This window comes from Lygodium microphyllum, chromosome 4 (genome assembly GCF_053477565.2).
Source record: "Lygodium microphyllum isolate KBCC chromosome 4, Lygodium_microphyllum_v1.1.10, whole genome shotgun sequence".
In the NCBI taxonomy this organism is placed as follows: Eukaryota; Viridiplantae; Streptophyta; class Polypodiopsida; order Schizaeales; family Lygodiaceae; genus Lygodium; species Lygodium microphyllum.
This window is the reverse complement of record NC_141138.1, coordinates 69,016,589-69,029,024: the sequence shown is the minus strand read 5'-3', so window position 1 is coordinate 69,029,024 and position 12,436 is coordinate 69,016,589.

The window sequence follows — 12,436 nt, the reverse complement described above, 5'->3', positions numbered from 1 at the left end:
GAATTTGAGGAAAAGATTGAGGTTGGAAAAGAAGGGGTAAGATTACTGTTGAATTGGTTTGAAAGAGGGAAAGATAGGTATCATAACGGTGAGCCATTTGTTGGTAATACAGTAGGCTAGGAATAGAGGGACCTATGATAGATATTCTCTGATAGGCATAAAAAAAGGTTGAATCAAATGGATTATTTTTTGAAAGCTGAGCTAAGAGGTCCACCCTCAGTTGATTAGTGCTCTGTACATAGGTAGAAGCTGTGTTCTATCATTGATTCAGGACCATAGAATCAATCATTGAGCGCCAGGAATTATCAGGGCAAGTAGCCACTTTTGAGGAGTAACTCTGGAACATGTCATCTATTCGCAACTCCAAAAAGTTGACATACAAAACAACTTGTAGAACCACGTCTCCCACATACCAGGCCATATCTACTTCATCTGGAATCAATGAGTCTCCTCGTAGATACATATATGACAGCAACATGGTATCTGTCGTGACAAAATCTTCAAACACCATACGGACCACTTCTGTTAGTAACTTAGAAGACCAAGCCCCACTCCAACCATCCTCTCAAAGAGGAAGATCCATCGTTGAAAGCTTCATGTAAAAGGCCAACTTTTGCAATTGATAGTGGACAAAGAAAGAATGGTCCGGAGGAACATACTCCTGGAAATGCTCAAATGTAGACCATAGCAGATCCATCCTGGACTACAATCTTTCCACTTTATCTTGGAATAAAGGACACAAGGTAGCCTGTCTTTGGAGAACTGCCAAGTCCTGCTGTGAGAGAGAAGGTATTAGTGGAACATTAGGGCTTGGAGGAATAGACCGTGACTGTGCCAACTGGTCTTGCAAGTGCTTGATTTGGGAAGCTTGTGATTCCCTTGTGTCATTAGCAGTCTGTAAGACTGAGAGTTTTACATCTAAAAGAGTCTGAAACTCTTGAGCTTTGGTGGACATCCTCTCTTTCTCCTCGGAGATTCTAGTGACCTCTGATTGAGCTTCTGTTAAACTGAATCTTCAAATAAGATATCTCTTCTCTTTGGGTCGCAATCAGTTGGATTTGTTGCTCCATGTGCTTAAACAAATCTGCCAATGTGTATTTAGCAGAGACTAATTTTGATGTTGCCTTATGCAATTGGTCTTTAAACTACATCAGTTCTTCATAAAAGGAAGCATACACCTGTTGAACACAGGCTGTCACTGAAAGTTCAATTGAACTCTGGATATCTTTACATAGGAATGGAATGGCATCTCCTGACACTAAACTATTCAGTGAAGGGAGTGATATGTCCAAGGAACCCTCTCTATGTGCTTTGAACAGGTTGTTACATGTGAGATAAGCAGGGAGGTCACTGCCAGATGTAGTAGGAATTGTAACTGAAGGAAGAACTGAAGGAGCTTTATCTGCCACCCACTTCAAGCGTTTGTGCTGAATGACCATGGGAGGAGGAGAATCCGGATCCTCTATATCAATTGGTTCCGACTCGTCTGAAGGTGGAGGGGGAGGTACGGGATCTGATGGAGGAGGTGGAGGCACACTCTTCTTTAAACCTGAGTAGGTCAAGAAGGCAGACAGGTAGGATCCATAGGTGACATTTGTGACATTGCCCCTAGTTACTTTAACAAAATGTTGATCCATCTTGGTGAGTAGGTAGGTTCTCCAATCAATAGCTACTCCTTTTAACACCATCCTTGAAGCTATAAAGAGCTCTTTGGACAAGTAATGGGATGGTGTTTTTGCAGGCATAAACCTGTCTTAGAGAAACTGATAGACCAACTTCCACACACGATTAGTGATCATGGAAAAGGAGACTCCTGAAGTGTTGATCACTTTCTTAACATCCAGAATTTCCTTGGTCTGTTTCTATAACAACTTCAAAATCTCATTGTTAGAGAATAGTTGTCAAGCTGTAACAAAGGGCTCTTCTTTGTAGGGAAGATACAAGAGTCTTCCCTAACCCTCGGGGTGTCAAGGTCATGGAAGTACCATGGACCAGTCCCGACTTCTTACTGTATGAGGCAAGGAACTCATCACACATGGATGAATCTTCTGGAATCAAGGGGAATGAGGCAGCCATGAAAGTAGCGAGTCTTGCCTTCGTGAGAGGCTCAAAAGTGAGTAGGGAAGAGTAATCCCTACTAACCACTGGGACATACTAGATAGGGGGAGGAGCGTGAGGCACCATTCAAATGGTAAACACACACACTACAACACAAACAGTCACAAAGAATGCTTGCAAAACAACCAAAGGGCTATCAAAAAGGAATCAATAAAAAAGAAGGACACTCATACAAACATAGACGTAACTAACCCAGTTACCACCCCAGACAATACACAGCCTAGAAAAATTTCGGCATGACCTCTACACATATGCGACCGAAAGCTTCATGTGATGCAACAAACAGGCACCCAAATCCCCCTATCAGGCAAGAAAGAAAGAACTATACACGGCACGTGTAATCGTAGCACATAGACAAATCAGACTACAAGAAAAATGTAGATCAAGAATTGACCATCAGTGTCAACTAAAAGATATTTATGCACCCATCCCACGAAGCGTGTTTATTAAAAAAGGGGGAAAAAGTGCAGTGAGGGGAAATTATTTTAATGAAGGGTTCATTTTGAGAAATTATTAACAATGGGTGACATTTTATTAAGTTTTAAACCTTAATAAGAAAACAACGGTTCTTTCTTGAAATTTTAATTACAAATTATTATTTTGAAACGGTGCTTTAGCGCAACTCGGACTACAATGCCCAGACTGGGTCTCTAAATGCAAATTCCTTAATTAAAAATTAATAGTGATGTGGAGCGCTTTTTTGCTAGCGCGTGCTTCTTCGTGACGGCTGGTTCATTTGTATTACAAATTAAGGTGCCTCTTAAGCGCACATAGTACGTGCAAAGTGAACGGCTGGTTGACTTTTTAAATTATTAAATTGTGTGTTTAGCGCGAATGCACGTGGAAAATGTGGGTGAATAAAGTTCATTTTAGCAATTAATTGTGATTAAGGGGAAATCAAAATAAATAAAGCTCACAAAATAAATACCTGGTAGGGGTGTGTATGCAATGGCCTGAAGGCGCACGGAGGAGTCTCCCAAAAGCAATGAATCCAGTCAAACAAAATTAAAGACCACTGACTGAACAACAAAGACAACACCTTAGTGGGTTTGATAATTTTTAATGTATTTGTATTTGTATTTTTAATTTTTTATTATGTATTTTTTTTAAAAAAATTGGATTGTGTGGGGGTTATATTTTAGGTGTATTTGTTTTGGTTTTATAGTGTGGTTTGGTTAATTTATTTTATTATGTGTGTTTGTTTGTTTTATGTGTGTTTTTTGGTTTTTGTTGTTTAATAAATTGTATGTGGTTGTTTTTTTTCAAAAGGAATAATAATTAAATATGGATATGTGATGAAGGAAAAACATAAAATTTCAGCCATTTAGGAAATATCCACAGTTTATGTTATGAAAATAAGTACTTTATTTGTATGGTTATTCTATTTTTTTTCAAAGAATATTGGTACCTTGTATGAAAATATTTTGAAGTGAGAAATTAATGGAAAAAGGTGAGAGGGGGGGTGGGTGGAAATTTTTGGGATTTTTTTGAATTTTATCTGTATTTTTTACTAATTTTAAATGAATTTTATGTACTTTTAGGTAATTTTGAAGGAATTGTCAAATATTTAATTTTCTGTAATTATATTTTTTGAGATTCCCACCTAAAAACTTTTCCAAAAATTTACAAAAATAGTGGGAAATTTGTGTGTATATATATATGTTGAATTTAAATAAAATTTTTAAATTAACTAAATCAATTAAATGATGAAAATTAGGTTAGTTTGGTAAGTAGGGTCAAATCAAGTCAACTAAGTCAGGTTAGTTTGGATAAGTCGGGTAAGTCAGACTAAGTCAAGCCATGTTAGTCAAGGTTGATTAGGTTAGACTAACCCGGTTCACTAAGTCAATTAGGTTAGTCTAGGGTTAGTGTAGGTTAGTTAAGTTGGTCTAGGTAAGTTCTAACTAACCTAGGTGAGACTAACTAACCTAAGGTTAGTCCCCCCCCTCCCCCCACTAACTAACCTAGGGTTAATTAGTGGGGGGGGACTAACCTGAGGTAGGTTAGTTGACTAACTACAATTAGGTTAGGGTTAACCTAACCCTAGTTAACTTAGTGTTTAACCTAAGTTAGTTAGGGTTAACTAAAGCTAGGTTAGTAATTAATCACAATTAGGTTAGTGTTAAATTAACCTTAGGTTAGTTGCTAACCTAGGGTGGGTTAGAGGGTGGGAGGGGGTGGGTTGGAGGAGGAGGAGACTGAGTAGGTGGAGGTGGTGGGGAGGAGGAGGAGGTGGAGGAAGGGGAGGAGGAGGAGGTGATGGGGAAGGAGGGGCACGTGGATAAGGTGGTGGCATTCGGACAGACGACAGTGGTGGGCGCGACGCCAAGGAGGGAGGAGTGAGGAGGAGTCGGTGCACGTGGCGGTAGCACCCGAGGAGAGAAGAGGCAGAAGAGTCATTAGTTGGAGGAGGAGGCGGCTCTGCATCAATGAAGGAGCAGGCGGCAGCGGGTTGGAGAAGAGGCCCAGGAGGCGGTTGGAGGAGAGGGAGGGGTTCCCACACAGGCGATGAACGGCAGGTGGAGAAGAGGGGGGCCGCGCGAGAGGAGGAGGGAGGCCGCCACAGGCTCTACGGGTGGAGGAGGGAGAGGCACGCCAAGGAGGGAAAGGAGGGGGTAGAGGAGAAGAAGAAGAAGAAGAAGAAGAAGAAGAAGAAGGGGAGGAGAAACAGGAGTAGAAGAGGAAAGAAGGGGAGGAGGAAGGGGAGGGAAGAGGAGGAGGAGGAAGGGGAGGAGGTACGAAACGGAACGGCAGGTACGTGATTTTTTTTTCTTCTTTTTCATTCTTTTTCTTGTTTTCCCTTTTCCTTGTTTTTCTTTTTCATTTTGGTGATTATAAAAATATGGATTTTCCTTTGGGATTTATATGTGTGTGTGTGTGTTTTTTTTTTTCTTTTTCGTTGTTTTTTTCTCTTTTTTTAGTTAGATTTTTATTTTAATTGTCTTTATTTTTTTAAAATTGTGTGTATAGTTTATTTATATATATTTTTATATTAAATAATAAAAAAAAGAAAAATAAGAGAAATAAGAAAAGAACACAGTAAGTACCTTGTACGGGCCCATGCACCATTGCTGAAGCTTGCCAGGAAACTTGCTAAATCTTGAATCATAGGCTAGAACAAGATCACCTTCTTTGAACTCCTTGTGCTTGATAAAACTGTCATGATAGGCCTTGTGTCACGCTTGAGTAGTTTCCATGCACTATAGGGCCATCCGTCGTATCTCATCCAAGCATTCCAAGTGCAGGAGAAGACGTGGTAGTGACTCACTATCTCCCAAGCGTTCTTTAACTGCAACTCACAAAGAGGGCAATTCCAGCTCAACAAGGAAGACGACTTCTATACCATACACTAGTTGAAAAGGGGCCTGTCCCTGTAGCTGCCTTATGGGAGGTTCTGTATGCCTAGAGGGCCTCTATAAGTCGATCGTCCCAATCGCGATGATGTGCCACAATCATTCTTGTCAGAATCGAGGAAAGGATGCGATTGGTGACTTCAACTTGGCCATTGCCTCTGGGGTAATAGGGAGTGGACTTGTGATGGCGGATCTTATACAGTTCTGTTAGCTCCTCCATGATTTTGTTAAGGAAATGAGTACCTTTGTCACTTACAAGCTCGAGGGGACTGCCAAAACGGGTGATGATATTCTCGTACATGAACAGGGCGACGCTATTACCATCATCCCGCTTCAGAGCTTTAGCTTCACACCATTTTGTGACATAATCTGTACACACTAGGATGTAACTGTTCTGCTTCTGTCTGGTGGGTGGATCAATGGGACCCACAAAATCAATCCCCCACTTCTCAAACGGCTTTAGGGAAAGAATGGGTTGAAGTGGCATGGCACTTGTTTTGGTGGGTTTTCCCATTCGTTGACAAGCATCACGTCTCTTACAGTAGTCATAGGCATCCTCGTGGAGGGTCGGCCACCAATATCCTGCTAGCAGAGCCTTCCTGGCTATCGCTTCTCCTGCAAAGTGTCCACCACATGGTTCGTCATGGCATGCTTTCAATACTATGCTGATTTTATCTCCTAGAACACAACTTCACAGCACTTCATCTTTGCCTTTCTTGTACAGTGCACCGCCTAACAAAGTGAAGGGGGATGATTCTAACAGAAGCTTCTTCTTCTCACAACTTGAGATGCCAGGAGGATACTGTTGAGTTGCTAGGAGATTGGCTATGTCTGCATACCAGGGAGTAACTGTTTCAACTAGAAACAAAGAAGCATCAGGAAGGTCTGGATCATCATGTTTCTCTTCTTCTATTTGAGGGATCCGTGATAGATGATCGGCTAAGACATTTGAACGGCAAGGCTTAGTGTAACCACTTCAAAGTCGAACTCTTGGAATATAGGAGCAACCATCTCATCAATCGTCCTTTAACATCTGCTTTGTTCATCAAGAAGGATAGGGCTTCATGATCCATGAAGAACTTGAAATGCGTTGACAATAGATAGTGTCGAAACTTCTCTAGTGCAAACACCATTGCCAAGCACTCAAGCTCTGTCACTGTATAGTTCCGTTCCCTATAAGTGACCTTTCCGCTTGCATAATATATCGGTTGATCTTACTTAGAGGGGCCCTTTTGACATAGGACATCACCTAGCCCTTCAACTGATGCATGGTGTGCACATGGAACTCCTTCGTCCAATCAGGAGGCTACAAAATAGGTGCTTGAATAAGGCACTGTTTTAGGGTATTAAAGGCTTCTTCACAGTCATCTGTCCAAAGGAAATCAGCTTCTTTCCTTAGGAGCTTGTGCAGAGAGGCTACCTTAGTTGCAAAATGTGCAATAAATCTTCTGTAATAGCCCACATGGCCAAGAAATCCTCTCAATTGCTTGAGATTTGTTGGTGCTGTTAAAGCGGCAATCTTTTCAATCTTTGTCAGGTCTATTGCAATCCCTTGTGCGGAGACAATATGGCCCAATAGAACTCCTGAGGAGATGCCAAAGACACATTTGTTGGGGTTGAGAGAAATCCCATACTCTCGGCATCTGTCAAACATTGCTCTAGGTGTCCCTAGTGCTCACGGATCAAGCTATAAACATAAAAGTCATCAAGATACACCTCAATGAAATCATGCAAATGATTCTGGAAGGTAGCCATCATTACTCATTGGAAGGTAGTAGGAGCATTACAGAGCCCAAATGGCATCACTCTGTAGGCATAGGTCCCCCATTCTGTGGTGAAGGTTGTTTTGGATTGGTCCTCTTCTGTGATTTGGACTTGGTTATATCCGCTGAATCCATCCAAGAGGGAATAAAGCTCATGGCTTGCCACTGTATCCAATAGTTGGTCTGTAAAAGGGATAGGAAAATGATCCTTTTTTGTCTTCGAATTGAGCTTTCAAAAGTCCACACATATTCGAAGTTTCCCGTTCTTCTTGGGCACTACCACAATGGGCAAAACCCATTCACTGTTAGCCACGGGATAGATGAACTCTGCTTCAAGAAGTTTCAATAATTCGGCCTTCACCAGAGTAGAGTAATTAGGATTCATACACCTTTGTCTTTGCCTCGCAGGTTTGGCATCAGGCTCTAGGTCAATGTGATGCTGGCATCAGGCTCTAGGTCAATGTGATGCTGGCATACTGTGGGATCAATCCCCTTTAGGTCTTTGTAGGACCAAATAAACACATCTAAGTTCTCCTTGAGTAGGTCTCACAGGACCACTAGTTCTTCTTCTAGAAGATTGAGACCCACTTTCAGGTGACTTTCAGTACCCTCCGCATCCAAGAACATTACTTGTCTTTCACCTTCCACTTCGCGGATAAATGTCCCTTGGATTGCTTCTGAATAGAGGTCTGACTCTTTCAAGAGAGTAGTATCCTCGTCTGATGTTCCACTAGAATCAGTGTCCTCCTTTTGAACAGATGACTCATTTGTCTGTTTAGGTTGCTGAAAGGGTATCAGAGCTTTGTTTGCTTTTGTGTGAGTGGTGATTTCTTCTAGACTTAGGGATTCATCTTCAGAAGATGCATCTAGGAATGTCACATAGAACGGACCTTCTAGGAGCCGTGGCTCAGAGGGCTTTGGCTTCTGTTGGCACGGGGCATCATCATCATCTTTTCTTCGGGCTGAACAGTCAGGGCGACAGGAGCCACTAGTGAACTTAATTTTTATGCCTTTTATCTATTGCTTATAAAGATTATGCATACTTTGTGGTCCATTGATCAACCCAAATGGAACCATGGTCATTCCATCCAGTACCCTGAGATATTCTATCTCTGAGGTCTTTGTAGGGACATCAACAAGATCATCCTCTATCAGAGGGAATTTTTCATCTACACTTTCATAACCTGCTTCATTTTCTTCCTTATCATTTTCATCCTCTTCCTCTAAAGGCTCTGTCTCTGCTTCTAAAGAGTCTCTGTAAGAGAAAAACAAATCTTGTACCTTTGCATGCGCTTCTGCTTCTGTCACAACTTCTGACTTTGCTTCTGCCTCCGGCTCTGGCTTTGTATCTATAACTGTCTCTGTATCCGCTCTGTTTTTGTTCTATATTTGCTCTGCCTCTGTATTGTCTCTGCTCTGTAACTGTACTGTCTCTACTCTATCTCTGCGACTGTTATGTAACAGGGAGAACAGTACATCCATGCTTCTATTTCACTATCAAAGGTGATTTCAACAGTTGATTCTAGTTGAGGCAGGAGGATTCTCCCATGGACAAGGATTTTGCTTCCCCTGGCAGTTGGCTTATAGTGCCCATTATTAGGGACTGTGCCTCTATTTTCTTAGGAAATATCTGCTTAACAACCTCTTCATCTCCTAATGTACCATCTATTACCTCGTTAGTTATGACTTCAATGGATGTGGATCCATTGCCTTTTTGCGAAATACAGCTTTAACACCATTTTTTTGGGTTCTCTGCCTAGGGTTAGGGTTCCTTTGAACCAGTCTGTCCTGGCTCTTGCTTCAAAAAGCCAAGGTCTTCCCAACAATAGAGGGTATGAAGTCCCATAAGAATTTGGTTTGACTACCAAATATGTCAGCCAATAGTCTCTTCCTACTGATCTGGGTTTTTTACAACCCGGATTATTACCACAAAATTTGGCCAAGGCCCCTATCAAGAGCTTACCATATCACTTTGGGTTTACTCTTTAAGCACTAGGTATACTACATTGATTCTCGATTATGATAACTCTAGAAAATGGAGGGAACAAGTTCTTAGAAGGCATGTCAATGTAAAGGGTAAAAGGGATGGTTATCTTAGTGAAGATGGAAATGGATTACATCTAGGAGTTGAGTGAATGCATAGATTTTTCAAAGGACTAGCCTCTAACTACACATGGGCTCCGTCTGCATCACTAAGATTTGAAATCTATCACCATCATTAGAGGACACCTCACCCTAGCACACAAGTCAATATCCACATCATGGTGTCATTTGGATCTTGCACAAAAGCTTACAAGCATGGACCCCTTTTGTCACATGCTTATATGTATTTATATACATATGGGGGACTAAAGTCAAAGCAACTTTTAGAAACTGTTTTTTTAAATCTCAATAACTCCCAAGAAAAAGCAAATTTCAAGAAAACTCCCGCGTTGCCCGATCGGTTTCGACCTGGTCTACAAAGTTACAGAAAAAACTTTTTTCAAATTCCTCATGGATTTGAAGTTACAAAGGTGCAGACTGCTGGCTACATGCAATTTTCTTCTCTCTTTCACCACACCAACTTTCCACTCTATCCTTCTTGTAAATATATTATAATAATGTGCTTTGGGCACCCACCTCTTGTAATCTAGCTCCATTTCTCTATTTTGTCTACCATCACCCTTGGCTTCTTGCATGATGACCAAGGTGGGGACTTGTCCCATCCACTATTCTCCATATTTTCAAGATGTCATACATCATCTAGGATTATGTTAATCAAGAAGATTAGCTTAATCTAATCCCTCATGGAGGCTATATAAAGAGCCCATGGAGAATGAAGAAGGGGAGAAGGACAATGACAAGCCCATGAGAGCACTCTAGAATACCCTCATCTCTTTGAGGTGAGCTATGAGTGAGTTCTTTTATTATGTAGCATAATGGCAAGCTTCCTCTACCTCTTCTCCTATTATCTCCCTCTCCTCTCATCTTCTCATTCCATGTAGCATAATGGCAAGCTTCTTCTACCTCTTCTTCTCTTGTCTCCCTCTCCTCTCATCTCTCTCTCTTATATTCCAATATGGTGTCTAGTACATATATTTTTTCTCTTGTAAATTTGTGTTTGGTTCTCTTGATTCTCTTTGAGAAAAGGGATGTCCTAGCCCATCCTCCCTTTGGCTAGGTGGTGCCCCTCTTTAGTTCTCTTAGTGAGGATTGGAGGTTGGATGGGTAAGAGGCAACCCGTTCATCATTTTAGCCCTCACTACAAGGGTTGTTTTTACATATGGGAGGATGCCCAATGGTCTGACTTTGCTTTGGTCTGCCAATCTGATAAGCCACTATGTAGGTTGAATTCCTTGCAACCCTAAGTCCTTCATTGTCACATCCATCATTATGTTTATTGATGAGCCTCCATCAATCAATGCACTTGAAATGAAGCATCCTTCTATCCATACACTAATCTCTGGGGTTCCAGGATCTAGGAAGGCATTAGCCACATCGACTTCCTTTATAGGCTTCGGGGCCTTATTGGTCTTGGTCGATGTTGAAGGAGAGATCCTTAGTCCACGTCTTCTTGTCAAGATGCTTTTGAATATCTTTCGACAGCTAGGAGACAACATCAGCAAACTGCCGGAATGTTAAGTTGTCTTTGACCAAGTCATAATCTTTGATAGGATCCATAGGCTTCTCCAACCGGCTGGGGAATGGGGCTACATCCATTTTCATCTTTTCTTTTTCTTCTAACAATTGCAACATCGGCACTTATTTTGTTTCTGGAGGTGCTTCTGTATCTTCTATCTCCTGGGCCTCTTGTCTTGTCTCTAGGACTATCTCTGTAGCTTTATGTGGCACTGTAGTGCTCTGTACTACACTGTTCTATTCTGTACTGATCTGTCCCTCTATAGGCAGGTTGAACTTCACAGTCTTGGCAGGAGAGTTATTTTCATTCTAAACCACGGTTACTTCTTCTTGGTGTGCGTAACAACAACAACTTCCAACTCTATCAAATTGGAGGCAGGCCCTTGTACTTTATGTTGGCTATCAGGGGCATTGGCCTTTACAGGGGCTGGACTTGAACAGTCCTTTGTAGTGTGGCCTTCACCTTTGCATTGGCTACATAAGGGCTTGTAATCCACAGATCTCATCTAGGGTTTGGACAATTTGGGGAGATATGTCCCTTTTCTCCACACCTATAACATTCCACCTCTCTGATCTCTGACCACTGCTAGACTGTCGTCCTCTATAACTTTGAGAGGGAAACCTCCTTGGACTGAAATTAGGACCAAACTCCCTAGGCTTTGGTCCAATATCCTATGTTGTCATTTTGGATTCCAGCAAGTTGAATCTTGCATTTTCATCCTTCTATCTTCGTTCATGCATCTCTTTCAGAGAGCAAATATCCTCTGTATGGTTCTTCCGGAAACAGTAGGAATAGAAGGCTCAAGGAATGGTTGGTTTTCGGGTACATTTAGTGGCTAAATATCCCGCTTGATGACACTTTCCACACCATGTATTAGAGCGTATCACATCTCTTCCAGCTCCTGCAAGAGTGGATACATTGAAGGTATTCACCTTCAATGTCCATAGCTATTCTATAATCACATCCAGAAGCTCTTTCTTGATACTTGCAACTGAGTTGGATAAGTAGTCCTTCATATTTTCACCTCCTGAAGTACTTGTAGTAGGGATTTTCGAAGCATCTATAATTACTATATAAACTGGTTGGGTTGATCCAGAAGGTCCTCTGTTCTGGCTTTGATTCAGAGCTCTTGTTGTGACTTGGGGTTGTTGATTCCAATTGGTAGGGTTTCATTGTTGTTGAGTCGCCATTGGAGGAACTGTTTGAGGCCACTGTTGCTGTGGTTGAACCATCATTTGAGGCATTGTCGTCTGCGGTGACCACAGTGGATTATGTGCATTATATTGCGGCACTGTTTGCATCTGGGGATAGGGGTAGGGAATTGTCCCTGGGACTGCATTTGGTGGGTATACCATTCCAGGCATTGGAGGAGGTAAGACTCCTCTTCCTGGAGTCATTGATAGCCTTGCTTCAACTTTGTCATACAATCTTGCACCTTCCACTGCAGCTTGCAGATTGATTGGTCTTCTCAACTCTATGAACTTGCAAACCTCTAGTTGTAGGCCCCTGAGAAACACTCCTTTTTGGATGCCTTCGTCGAAATGATGGTTAGTCCATCTCTTCAGGATGGATTCCATTCGTGA